We start from the raw sequence: 15017 nt of genomic DNA, 5'->3' as shown, positions 1-15017 counted from the left end.
TCATCTCAGTGTTGTTATATTTTCAGGTCCTTCGGGATCATTGATTTCAACTCATTAAGATTTGAAGATTGAATACCGCTTAAGCCGGTGCTAGGGGGCGTGGGCAGTGTTGCATTTTCCATTACTGCCCATGAACAGACTCAATCAAACCGAGTCTGCAATTTTCACTGTTTGCCTTGTTCTCGGTGCTTTCGAGGGATCTACTTTCCAGATTTTATTTACAATGTGACAGAATTATGCCCCATTTTCACTTAGAAATATTACTGAAAGATTTGCATGTAAGCAGATACCTGAATGCTTGTCAGGATACGAGTTATATGACCCAGAGTAGTGCCTACGCCTTTAGAATCTTGAACAATGAAATGGGTCCAATCGCTAAGGTGACTATGTCTTAGACTAGCTGACAAACAAAATAGATATCCTTTGTTAAAACGTATAGTTGGTGAGACCAAATATCTCGTATATAAGATTTTTCTCTGGCTACCTTGCCTAAATGATTCGTGTACCAATGATTCGTAAATGATTTCAGTTATGAGCTAGATAATTTCAGGGATCAGGCAAATCACTAAATGTTTCAAACTAACAATCTTCAATTAATAATAATTAGCTTAAACCCCTGTAGGCTGGAGACTCTATACTTGACTGGTCATTTTGTTGAAGTTCCCGTCAGACAATGTCTTTGAATCAACAACATACGAGTCCTATCGCACAGATGATCGGCCTCTGTCCTCTTAATTGAAGTTACAGCCCTATATGAATGCCCTAACTCCTGGAATGCTCAACGCCTATATGCTATCATATGTAGCATTCAAGTACCATATAGGTATATCCATGATGCCTTGGCTGTACTTTGCCAATAATGCTGAACCGTCTATAAACTGGAACTCGCCTACTATCTCAGTAGATTATCACACTCTGCGTCTCTGCCTCAGCTTTCCGACGCTCAGCATATATTTGCTATCGTCTATAGCATTCAATTACCGTTAAGGTAAAAAAAACAAAGAAAAATATCAAACAGGGAATGCCACGCACCAAAAACGTAGCCTCCCCAAAACGAAACTCCTATGAGCTGGCCTTTAGCTCGAAACCTTCTTGAAATTCTGCAACTCTTCTTTAGTCTATGAACTTCAAAGGTCTTCTTTTTAATAATTTATCCGCCCTGACAGTTTGTTTTTGTTTTTGGTTGGGTTTAACATCGCACTGACACATTTTAGGTCATATGGCGACTTTCCAGCTTTGATGGTGGAAGAAGACCTCAGGTGCCCCTCCGTGCATTATTTCATCACGAGCGGGCACCCGGGTAGAACCACCGACCTTCCGTAAGCCAGATGGATAGCTTCCTCAAATGAAGAATTCAACGCCCCGAGTAAGGCTCGAACCCACATCGATGAGGGGCAAGTGATTTGAAGTCAGCGACCTTAACCACTCGGCCAGTGTATTTGCAATAACTTCCTCATCACTCGGCCAGTGTATTTGCAATAACTTCCTCATCAAAGTACTGGGATAAATTATTAGTTGAATCCTCGATGTGTCTTCTTCTATCTCTGGATACCGAATGCCCTCTGTCATCCATCTACCTATTTATACCTCAGCAGGCGTGCTATTTATAGAACTTGTTTCTGATTAGTCCAAATTTATACATAGTATTTTACAACTCTCTGGTTCCCTTTAACTATTATTTATGATACAATATGTGCTTCCGACATAATGAACCCAAATCAGCCACAAATGACCCAAATTCTATTATTAACAGCAATTCAACAATAATTACAGTAATGATACTATGGAAAGGGAGTCAAGCATTAGCTTGTCTGATTTATTAAGCATCTCTACCTGGTATTCTCGTCATTTGATTGTAGGCATTGGCTAATTTTTTTGTTTAGGTCCACTTTTTCTCAGAAACTATTAAGAGCTACAGCTTTGAATATTTGCACCGACTATGTAGACCAAGAACCATAATTCTAACCTGCAATTTGTCAGAATTATGTCCCTTTTTATCTCCACTTTTTGGAGAATAGGGGACTATTCTACTCGCCCCGGCGTCCGCGTGAGCTTTCTTGGTTTAAAGTTTTTCGGCAACCTTTGTTTTTCTGTCATATCTTTGTTACTATTGATTATATCTTACTGTAACTTATCTAGATGATATTCTTAATATGGATAATCCGTTTTTTGGTCAATTGGTGGGTACTATTTATCCTAGGGAGCTTCAGTTAATTAAAACTAACAATTCGGATACTGATGCTTCATTTTTAGATTTACATCTCTCTATTTATGACAATTTTATACATACCAAAATTTATGACAAGAGGGATGATTTTAATTTTAGTATTGTAAATTTTCCCCATTTGGATGGGGATGTACCTCAGGCTACATCTTATGGGGTATATATTTCTCAATTAATTCGGTTTGCCAGAGCGTGTAGTCATGTCAAGCAATTCAATGAACGTAATCAATATATTACAGGTAAACTTCTTCAGCAAGGCTACCGTTATTACAAATTGCGTAAATATTTTGCTAAATTTTATTATCGTAATTCTGATTTAGTTTTAAAATTCAATAGTAATTTAAAGACACTTCTGCGAGAAGGTATTTCTAAACCCGTTTTTTTATGGGGATGTGGTTTACAAACTTCGTAAGATCTTGGGTCACGGTAATTTTCCAAATGTATTTGGAAAGATTATCAAACGTTTTATTAAAAGAGGTTACGACCCAACTGTTTTGAGACATACCGCATGTTTAGTGTTCAACCCGTTTACAGTTGGACACTACGCTTCCCTCTTTGATTGCGTCTGACAGAAGAGGGGGAGGACTCTATGATAAGCAGTTTTTAAATCCTACCAGGACTGAACTGTTTTGATATTTGTCTTCTGGCCTGTTTCGTCGGGCCCTTAAGGGTGTTTCTCTTGTTGCTCTGTCTTCTGAAAAGGCATTGAGTACATACGTTTTTGGTTCTTAAGGTTTGTTTTTTATATATTTATACACGAGCATTTGTGTTTTACATGCCATGCCTTTTTGTTTCCATTACGTGTGTAAGAGATTCACCTGGAGGGGATTACTTTTATTTACACTGTCCCATGTCTTTGGAACATGGTGGGGGTAAGAGTGAGGTTAGGTGCACCATAAACCGGTTTAAGCTCCCCAGTGGTGTTTTTGCCACTGACCGTTCCAAGGCGGTGCCCCACTGTGTTCCTTTGTTTGTTCGTTTCGTCTTATGTGTTGGCTTTGTGTGCGTGTGTGTTGTTCGTTTTGTCCTTATGTGTTGGCTTTGGGAGTGTGTGTGTGTGTGTGTGTGTGCGTGTGTGTGTGTGTGTGTATGGTGCACGCTTCTGCGTGCTGGGGGTTTCATTTTGAGGAGGCTACGTTTTTGGTGCGTGGCATTCCCTGTTTGATAATTTTCTTTGTTTTCACATAAACATTGTCCAGCTTACAAAGTATGTGCAGGGACTAGGTCCATTATACATAAGGTCAAGTTCACCGAGGTGTTATACTTTATTATTTTTAAGGTTAAAGTTTTTCTGCAACACTTGTTTTTCTGTCATATCTTTGTTACTGTTGCTTATATCTTACTGCAAGTTCACATAAACATTGTCCAGGATACAAACAAAGTATGTGCAGTAACTGGGTCCATTATATCCAAGGTTTAGGCCACCAAGGTGTTATACTTTGGTTAAATTTAAGGTTAAAGTTTTTCGGCAACCTTTGTTTTTCGGTCATACCTTTGTTACTATTGCTTATATCTTACTGTAAGTTCACATAAACCTTGTCCAACATACAAAATATGTGCAGGGGCTGAGCCCATTTTACCCAAGGTCAAGGTCACAAAGGTGTTATACTTAGGTTATTTTTAAGGTTAAAGTTTTAAAGATAAAGACTTTAAATTAAAAATGATTGTTTATAACCACACATCTTCATGTGTGGTTACAATCCCCATAACTCTTAATTGTATTTTTTGACAAAATTATGCCCCTTTCATACTGTTTTGGAAATCTTCGCTTTTTTATATAATTTTAGTACAATATAAGATAAAGACTTGAAACTTAAAATGTATCTTTATCATCATCATCATCTGCATGTGTGGTAACAATCCCTATAACTCTGATTTGTATTTTTGACCAAATTATGTCCCTTTCATACTTAATTTTTTTGACAAACTTCGTTTTCAGGACAAACGTTGGTACTATAAAAGATAATGACTAGAAACTGAAAATATATCTTTACCATCATCATTTGCATGTGTGGTAACAATCCCACCATCATCATTTGCATGTGTGGTAACAATCCCAATAACTCTAATTGGTGTTTTTGACAGAATTAAGCCCCTTCTTGGAGTATCTTTCTTTTAAAAACGAGGTCATATGTAAAAATGTATATACGTATGTGTTAAAATATCGGCTTCAAACATAATAATATTGCTAGATGTAAATAAAAATATAAAATGTTAGATTTTTTTTATATATTCCTATCTGCTTTAAAAACGATAAATATTTCCAACTGAAACGTTTTCAAATATCTCTTTCAAAGACTGAACGTCATAATATGTACTGCGTTGTGTAACAAAGTCCACACAGTCGATTAAAATATGTTTTATAGTTAGCGGTGTTTGACATGGCACACATTCGGGTTGATCTTCTTTATTCAAGATAAGAATAGGTCAAACGGGTATGACCTATTCGACAGCGAGAAAGAACTTTTTGGTTCTAAAGGTTTGCTTTTTATATATTTATACACGAGCATTTTTGTGTTTTACATGCCATGCCTTTTTGTTTCCTTTACGTGTGTTAGAGAATCACCTGGAGGGGATTACTTTTATTTACACTGCCCCGTGTCTTTGGGACATGGTGGGGGTAAAAGTGAGGTTGGGTGCGCACCATAAACCTGTTTAAGCTCCCCAGTGGTGTTTTTGCCACTGACCGTTCCAAGGCGGTGCCCCACTATGTTCTTTTGTTTGTTCGTTTTGTCCTCGTGTGTTGGCTTTGTGTGTATGTGTTTGTGGTGTGCACGTCTGCGTGCTGTAGGTTTCGAAGCTGATCTTGCTCTTCCATATCCTCTCAAGGCTGGCCATGGCTGCAGTTGCTGTCGCTAGACGGATAAGGATTTCTGCTGCGCATGTGCCATCGCTGGACAGCGTTGAACCTATGTACTTAAAGCTGCTCACTTCTTCTAATGGATGTCCATTCATTGTGATGTTAGCAGGGGTGTTATATAGTTGTATATCACCCCTCGGATATGGTCCCTGCTTTTTAATTTTGTCTTTTGGCAGTTCCTGTGATATGCAGGCTCCATAACCTCAGATCCCCTTTCTAAATTCCAGTTTGATTAGTTCTGCTCATTGGTTTCTCGTTTAGGGCAAACCCATTATTTTAACTGGGGACTATACGCCGCATTTCATGGAATTACATGCAAGTGTATCATTGAAGGTTCCATGTGCACCGCCGTATGAACACATCTGCGAATGTCTCTAAAGTATTTGTACTTTCTTTTTTTTCTTTGGATTTAACGTTGCACCGACACATGATAGGTCATATGGCGACTTTCCAGCTGTAATGGTGGAGGAAGACCTCAGGTGTCCTTCCGGGCATTATTTCATCACGAGCGGGCACCTGGGTAGAACCACCGACCTTCCGTAAGCCAGCTGGATGGCTTCCTCACATGAAGAATTGAACGCCCGGAGTGAGGCTCGAACCCACATCGATGAGGGGCAAGTGATTTGGTACCCGGTTTATGACATGCGCTATACAAAGCGAGGGCGTTGTCCGTGCGTTGTTATTGAGAGCATTGGTGGTAAAACAAATTTTTAAACACGCTGAAATGTTACAAAATGTGTTTTATGATCATCAACTATGCTCAATACATGGTAAAATGCTAAAATAAATATTGGCTAAACTTAACCAGGGGCGGGGGAGAGAGGGGTGGGTGGGAGTTCCGGACCCCAAGTGTCTGTGGGACAAAACAAACAAATAAAGGAACACAGTGGGGCACCGCCTTGGTACGGTCAGTGGCAAAACCACCACTTTGGAGCTTAAACCGGTTTATGTAGAAAGTCTCCCCGTACATTCAATCAGGGCTGTTATATTTCGATCTTCTCAGATCGTTCAGCACGACTTTTATGTCGTGTTATTGGTACTGTTTAGTTTCTGAACATGAGCATTTCGGCCTGGGTGGTTCCAATACTCCCGCTTTTATAGCTTTGGGTATTGTATAATCACCCCTTGGATATGGCGCCTGCTTTTTAATTTTGTCTTTTGGCTGTTCCTGTGATATGCAGGCTCCATAACCTCAGATCCCCTTTCTAAATTCCAGTTTGTTTAGTTCTGCTCATTGTTTTCTCGTTTAGGGCAAACCCATTATCTTAACTTGGGACCATACGCCGCTTTTCATGGAATTACACACTAGTGTAGCATTGAAGGTTCCATGTGCACCGCCGTATGAACACATCTGCGGATGTCTCTAAATTGTTTTTTGTACTTTTTAACATGTGTAAATGTTGAGTTCTGCTCAACCCGGGGCTAGAGGGCGTGGACGGTAGCATGCATTTCCACTACCGTCCATGAACAGGCTCAATCAAACCGATCCTGCAACATTTTTGTCGTGTTGAGCGACCTGTGGAGTTTCCACTTTATATTTATGGTGCACCTAACCTCGCTCTTACCCCCACCATGATCCAAAGTCACAGGACAGTGTAAATAAAAGTTATCCCCGCCAGGTGAAATGAAATCTGGAAAGTAGATCCCTTGGAAGCACCGGTAACAAGGCAAACAATGAAAATTACAGACTCGGTTTGATTGAGTCTGTTCATGAGCAGTAATGGAAAATGCAACACTGCTCACGCCCCTAGCACCGGCTTCAACAGTATTCAATCTTCAAATCTAAATAAGTTAAAATCAATGATCCCGAAGGACCAGAAAATATACCAACACTGAGATGAACTCTGGGCAACTTTTTAAGGCCGCCACACAGCATTTAACACCCGCTGTTATGAAGTATGGAAAAAAAAATCCAAAAAAAAGTTAATACGCTTACGACTATATTTAACCTGACCATCACTTCTTACGGTCGCCGATAGTCCAATTTTGTGAACGACGGTAAACGGGCAGAAAATGTTGAAAGCACGTAACTGCATATCTTGGTACGTACCAAAGTTCACCGCCGTTTGAATACATCTGCGGGTGTTTCTTAATTGCTTTTTATACTTTTAGCATGTGTAAATGTTGAGTTCTGCTCAAAAAAACAAAGACAAATATCAAACAGGGAATGCCACGTACCAAAATCGCAGCCTCCCCAAAATGAATCCTACAGCACGCAGACGTGCACACCACAAACACACAAAGCCAACACACGAGGACAAAACGAACAAACAAAGGAATACACACACATATACGCGCGCACACACAAAGCCTACACAAGAGGATAAAACGAACAAATAAAGGAACACAGTGGGGCACCGCCTTGGAACGGTCAGTGGCAAAAACACCACTGGGGAGCTTAAACCGGTTTATGGTGCGCACCCAACCTCACTCTTACCCCCACCATGTTCCAAAGACACGGGACAGTGTAAATAAAAGTAATCCCCTCCAGGTGAATCTCTAACACACGTAATGGAAACAAAAAGGCATGGCATGTAAAACAAAAATGCTCGTGTATAAAAATATAAAAAGCAAACCTTTAGAACCAAAAACGTATGTACTTAATGCCTTTTCAGAAGACAGAGCAACAAGAGAAACACCCTTAAGGGCCCGACGAAACAGGCCTGAAGACAGATATCAAAACAGTTCAGTCCTGGTAGGATTTAAAAACTGCTTATCATAGAGTCCTCCCCCTCTTCCGTCAGACACAATCAAAGAGGGAAGCGTAGTGTCCAATTGTAAACGGGTTGAAAACTAAACATGCGGTATGTCTCAAAACAGTTGGGTCGTAACCTCTTTTAATAAAACGTTTTATAATTTTACCAAATACATTTGGAAAATTACCATGACCCAAGATCTTATGAAGTTTGTAAAAAAAAAAACAAAGAAAAATATCAAACAGGGAACGCCACGCACCAGAAGCGCAGCCTCCCCAAAACGAACCCCCCAGCACGCAAACGCGCGCACCACACACACACACACCCAAAGCCCACACACCAGGACAAAACGAACAACACACACACACACACTCAAAGCCAACACACAAGGACAAGACGAACAACAAGCACACACACACGCGCGCACACAAAGTCAACAACCACATCCCCATAAAAACGGGTTTAGAAAAAAAAACGAAGACAAATATAAAACAGGGAATGCCACGTACCAAAATCGCAGCCTTCTTCCCCAAAACGAAACCTACAGCACGCAGACGTGCACACCACAAACACACGCAGACGTGCACACCACAAACACACACATACATACACGCGCACACACACAAAGCCAACACACGAGGACAAAACGAACAAACAAAGGAACACACATACATGCACAAAGCCTACACAAGAGGACAAAACGAACAAACAAAGGAACACAGTGGGGCACCGCCTTGGAACGGTCAGTGGCAAAAACACAACTGGGGAGCTTAAACCGGTTTATGGTGCGCACCCAACCTCACTCTTACCCCCACCATGTTCCAAAGACACGGGACAGTGTAAATAAAAGTAATCCCCTCCAGGTGAATCTCTAACACACGTAATGGAAACAAAAAGGCATGGCATGTAACACACGTAATGGAAACAAAAAGGCATGGCATGTAAAACACAAAAATGCTCGTGTATAAAAATATAAAAAGCAAACCTTTAGAACCAAAAACGTATGTACTCAATGCCTTTTCAGAAGACAGAGCAACAAGAGAAACACCCTTAAGGGCCCGACGAAACAGGCCAGAAGACAGATATCAAAACAGTTCAGTCCTGGTAGGATTTAAAAACTGCTTATCATAGAGTCCTCCCCCTCTTCCGTAAGACACAATCAAAGAGGGAAGCGTAGTGTCCAACTGTAAACGGGTTGAACAAAATACCTTCTCGCAGAAGTGTCTTTAAATTACTATTGAATTTTATAACTAAATCAGAATTTCGATAGTAAAATTTAGCAAAATATTTACTCAATTTGTAATAACGATAGCCTTGCTGAAGAAGTTTACTTGTAATATATAGATTACGTTCATTGAAATGCTTGACATGACTACACGCTCTGGCAAACCGAATTAATTGAGAAATATATACCCCATAAGATGTAGCCCGAGGTACATCCTCATCCAAATGAGGAAAATTTTCAATACTAAAGTTAAAATCATCCCTCTTGTCATAAATTTTGGTATGTATAATATTGTCATAAATAGAGAGATGTAAATCTAAAAACGAAGCATCAGTATCCGAATTGTTAGTTTTAATTAGCTGAAGCTCCCTAGGATAAATAGTACCCACCAACTGACCAAAAAACGGATTATCCATATTAAGAATATCATCCAGATAGCGTGATGTATTATTAAATGCAGTTATAATATCTGCCTGCGTATCTGGAGAAAGGCTCAACATAAAGTCTCTTTCATAACAATATAAAAACAAATCTGCAACAAGGGGTGCACAATTTGTTCCCATGGGAATACCAACTACTTGTCTAAAAACTGCATTCCCAAACCTGATGTTGTTCAATAAAAAGGAAATGGCTTTACAAACTTCGACACAGGTCCACATTGTATTATGTTTAATAATATTGTTAGTAAAAAAAGCTTTATCAAAACTGCAAGCGAGAAATGTAGCATTCTCTCTGGCAAAAGTCTTTTGAATTAGGGCAGTTAGTTTGTCATTTATTGTACCCCCCGACAACAAAGTTGTAAGGGGGCGTATACTGGTTTCAGGTTGTCTGTCTGTCTGTCTGTCCGTAGACACAATCTTATGCGCACCATCTCTCCTCATCCCCTTGACAGAATTTAATGAAACTTCACACAAGTGATCAGTAACAACAGTAGTTGTGCATGGGGCATGTTAGGTTCTTTCAGGAAAAAAACTTGCAGAGTTATGGGACTTTGTTTTTTGTTACTATACTATATACATAGACACAATCTTGTGCGCACCATCTCTCCTCATCCACTTGACACAATTTAATGAAACTTCACACAAGTGATCAGTAACATCAGTAGTTGTGCATGGGGCATGTTAGGTTCTTTCAGAAAAAAAATTGCAGAGTTATGGGACTTTGTTTTTTGTTACTATACTATATACATAGACACAATCTTGTGCGCACCATCTCTCATCCACTTGACACAATTTAATGAAACTTCACACAAGTGATCAGTAACAACAGTAGTTGTGCATGGGGCATGTTAGGTTCTTTCAGAAAAAAAAAATTGCAGAGTTACGGGACTTTGTTTTTTGTTACTAAACTATATACATAGACATAATTTTGTGCGCACCATCTCTCCTCATCCCCTTGACACAATTTAATGAAACTTCACACAAGTGATCAGTAACAACAGTAGTTGTGCATGGGGCATGTTAGGTTCTTTCAACGACAAAAATTGTAGAGTTATGGGACTTTGTTTCTTGTTAACATGCTAAGTACATACAGTCTGCATATGCAGTCTTGTGTGCGTCTAATCTTCCGAACCCTTGCACACAATTTAATGAAACTTCACACAAGTAATCAGTGCCAACCCTAGTTGTGCATGGTGCATGTTATGTTCTTTTAGATAAATATTCTGCATAGTTATGGGACTTTGTTTTTTGTTACTAAACTGTATACATACAGTCTATATACATACAGTCAACATAATTATGCAATCTTGTGTGCGTCAAATTGCAATGTACTGTGTCAGTGCATGTGGGGGGTACATTCATCACCTTTAGTGATAGCTCTAGTTAAGTTATGTGGTAAAGTGGTATACAAAGTAGAAAAATCGTATGTACTGACTGTAGATACCTTGTAATTATTAATTTTAAACTTATCCAGGATTTCGCCAGAATTTTTAATCGACCAAAATAATGTTTACCAGAGTTTTCGTATACTTTATCGCAGTATCTTTCCACGTGGGCTTTCACAGCAGTTAGACATGATGTTAATAGTTTTGAAATATAAGTAGTTGTACAAGAGCTTGAATTAGCGATGAAGCGGGCTTTATGTGGTTGTTTATGCAATTTAGGAATCCAGTACATGGTTGGTAGTTTAATTTGTTGATCGTCTATACGAACTTTTAAATTAGAAACTTCAGTGATGTGATCAGTGACCAAATTATTTTCAACAGAAGAACTCGATGTATAAGTTTTAGTGCTATTTAGTTCGTTTTGTAAAACATTAATATAATGTAGGCGTCAAATGATGATAATATTGTTGGCCGCCTTGTCTGCTGGAACTAAGACATACTTAGAATGAAATTCTTGGATTTCCTTTTTCAAATGTCTTAAAGTAAACTTGGGTTTTGGTGGAAGTAGGTGTTCATTAGTTTGATAAAATTTTATTCGAGAATCAACAATGTTAAAAATATTTCGTTTCCAAGACGTTAAAGCATTGGGATCAGCATTCTCACGACGACACCATTTAACACAAAAAGTTGCGATGGATTCCGCAATCTGACCACGACAAGCGTCAAAATCAATAGTTGAAGAAATTCTATATTTAGGTCCTTTAAAGAATAAATTACGAATACGTTTGTCTTTAATAGTATCAAAATTACCAGTGATGACATGACCGGCATCTGAATAGCAAAATTTTGAGTTTTTACATTCAGTTACAATTCGTTAGGTGAAAATGTTAAGCGACAGTTAAACATAACCTAGTAAAAAAGCGCAACCCGGGGCTAGAGGGCGTGGACCGTAGCATGCATTTCCACTACCGTCCATGAACAGGCTCAATCAAACCGAGCCTGCAACATTTTTGTATTTGTCGTGTTGAGCGACCTGTGAAGTTTCCATTTTTTCTATTTTAATACGCTTACGACTATGTTTAACCAGATCATCACTTCGTACGGGCCCTATGTGGTTCTGGGACAATCTGTGTATGAAAAGAATTGGAACCACTGCCTTACCCTTTCATGATCGTAAGAGGCGACTTATAGGGTCTTAACACTTGGTTTTGCTGTAACTCTGTGATTCCAGCAGGTATGCAAATTTTGATTCCATACCTCGTGTTTTTATTTCGATGTAAATGAGATGTGAATTTAAAATTTGTAGTCCTGTTTGGCGCCATACAGCCTATACTGTGTTGGTGCGCCGTAAAACCCAAATAAATAAATAAATCACTTCTTACGGTCGCCGATAGTCCAATTTTGTGAACGACGGTAAGTACTTTATAATGTTTTAAAAATCTTAAACGCAGACCTTGAGGTTTATCAAACATGTATATTATTAGTTACACTGCTTGTTGGTGACAGGATACGGGATATACGCTGTCGAAGAAATCCAGATCAGGCGAGAGCGAAGCTTGTTGGTGATAGGATACGGGATATACGCTGTCGAGGAAATCCTTCGCTCTCGCCTGATATGGATTTCCTCGACAGCGTATATCCCGTATCATGTCACCAACAAGCAGTGTAACGATTTTATCTTGCCGACTACCTTTTACATCCTCGCTTTAATTGACACATTTTTTATAATGATAAAGCTACTTACAGTTACAGTGCAGAGCGTTGGTCTACGGATCGCGGGGTCGCGAGTTCGATCCTCGGGCGGGGCGTATGTTCTCCGTGACTATTTGATAAACGACATTGTGTCTGAAATCATTAGTCCTCCACCTCTGATAATTCATGTGGGGAAGTTGGCAGTTACTTGCGGAGAACAGGTTTGTACTGGTACAGAACCCAGGAACACTGGTTAGGTTAACTGCCCGCCGTTACATGACTGAAATACCGCTTTAATTGACACATTTTTTATAATAATAAAGCTACTTACAGTTACAGTGCAGAGCGTTGGTCTACGGATCGCGGGGTCGCGAGTTCGATCCTCGGGCGGGGCGTATGTTCTCCGTGACTATTTGATAAACGACATTGTGTCTGAAATCATTAGTCCTCCACCTCTGATAATTCATGTGGGGAAGTTGGCAGTTACTTGCGGAGAACAGGTTTGTACTGGTACAGAACCCAGGAACACTGGTTAGGTTAACTGCCCGCCGTTACATGACTGAAATACCGCTTTAATTGACACATTTTTTATAATAATAAAGCTACTTACAGTTACAGTGCAGAGCGTTGGTCTACGGATCGCGAGGTCGCGAGTTCGATCCTCGGGCGGGGCGTATGTTCTCCGTGACTATTTGATAAACGACATTGTGTCTGAAATCATTAGTCCTCCACCTCTGATAATTCATGTGGGGAAGTTGGCAGTTACTTGCGGAGAACAGGTTTGTACTGGTACAGAACCCAGGAACACTGGTTAGGTTAACTGCCCGCCGTTACATGACTGAAATACTGTTGAAAAACGGCGTTAAACCCAAAACAAACAAACAAAGCAGACTAGAATTCTGCAATCTATTCTAGTCATCATGCTTTGATTATAATTGATTAACACCAGCCATAAAATGCAAAATGAACTGTATTGTGAATGAAACACAAAAACACAGAAGCTCATTTATACAGGTTATGAACTGGTTTTGAAAAACTTTTATGTTCCATCCTTCCGAAAAATCATCAGATTACACGATGTCAGAAATGTCTTAAAATCAGGGCTGTTATATTTCGATCTTCTCAGATCGTTCAGCACGACTTTTATGTCGTGTTATTGGTACTGTTTAGTTTCTTAGCATGACCATTTCGGCCTGGGTGGTTCCAATACTTGCTTTCATAGCCTTTGGTATTGTACAATCAACCCTTGGATATGGTGCCTGCTTTTTAATTTTGTCTTTTGGCCGTTCCTGTGATATGCAGGCTCCATAACCTCAGATCCCCTTTCTAAATTCCAGTTTGTTTCGTTCTGCCCATTGTTTTCTCGTTTGGGGCAAACCCATTACTTTATCTGGGGACCAAACGCCGCTTTTAATGGAATTACACGCCACAACCCGTGTATCATTGAAGGTTCCATGTTCACCGCCGTTTGAATACATCTGCGGATGTCTCTAAATTGCTTTTTGTACTTTTAGCATGTGTAAATGTTGAGTTCTGCTCAACCCGGGGCTAGAGGGCGTGGACGGTAGCATGCATTTCCACTACCTTCCATGAACAGGCTCAATCAAACCGAGCCTGCAACATTTTCGTTTTTGTCGTGTTGAGCGACCTGTGCAGTTTCTACTATGTTTCCAGTTAATTCATTTATCTTGCAGGTAGATTAAATGATCCTACAACAAACTGCTGTCTTACAAATGTGTTAATACCTTTGCTTTACAATGATTTAACTAAAACAACATTTCAACGTGTTAATCGCGGCCATGCCATACAGATAGTTACTGTTCTTCTATTTCCACTATCTTCACGAACCTAATTTAAAAAGGAAAAATGAGAACGGCAAGAAAACACTATTTTTTTTATCTCGGAAATGATATCTAAAGCTGGGGCTTATAACCTGACTTGATTCAATTACGCTAGCGATGCGGCAGCCATTTTGTTTTTAATCATACTTCATATCTGTAATGTACTGGCAGGATATAGAATATATCCTGTCTCCACGTGATGTCTATTGACCAATAGAAATGCAAGAACCTTGTAGGAGGCGGGATAAATGAAGATACCTGTCCTACCGTTCAACCCTTTTCAGAGACGTTAGTGTGGTAGTAAAATTGTATATACATGTAGACGATAGTGCCAGCGTATTTTTAGCTCACCTGAGCAATGCTTTGTGATAGCTCGATGTCTGGGGTCCGTCGTCTGTCTGTCTGTCGTCAACATTTAGCTTAAGTATGCGATAGAGCCTGTATTTTTCAACTGATCTTCATAAATTTTGTCAGAATGATAACCTTGATAAAATCTAGGCCAAGTTTGAAAATGGGTCATTTGGGGTCAAAAAACAAGGACAAGTTATAGAAAAAAGTTTGGTATGCGATAGAGGTTGATGAAATTTAGTCAAAATGATTGCCTTGATCATATCTAGGTCAAATTTGATTGTAGGTCATCTTGGCTCAAAAACT

The sequence above is a fragment of the Mercenaria mercenaria genome, chromosome 16 (assembly GCF_021730395.1).
Source record: "Mercenaria mercenaria strain notata chromosome 16, MADL_Memer_1, whole genome shotgun sequence".
Lineage (NCBI taxonomy): Eukaryota > Metazoa > Mollusca > Bivalvia > Venerida > Veneridae > Mercenaria > Mercenaria mercenaria.
This window is presented reverse-complemented; position numbering follows the sequence as displayed.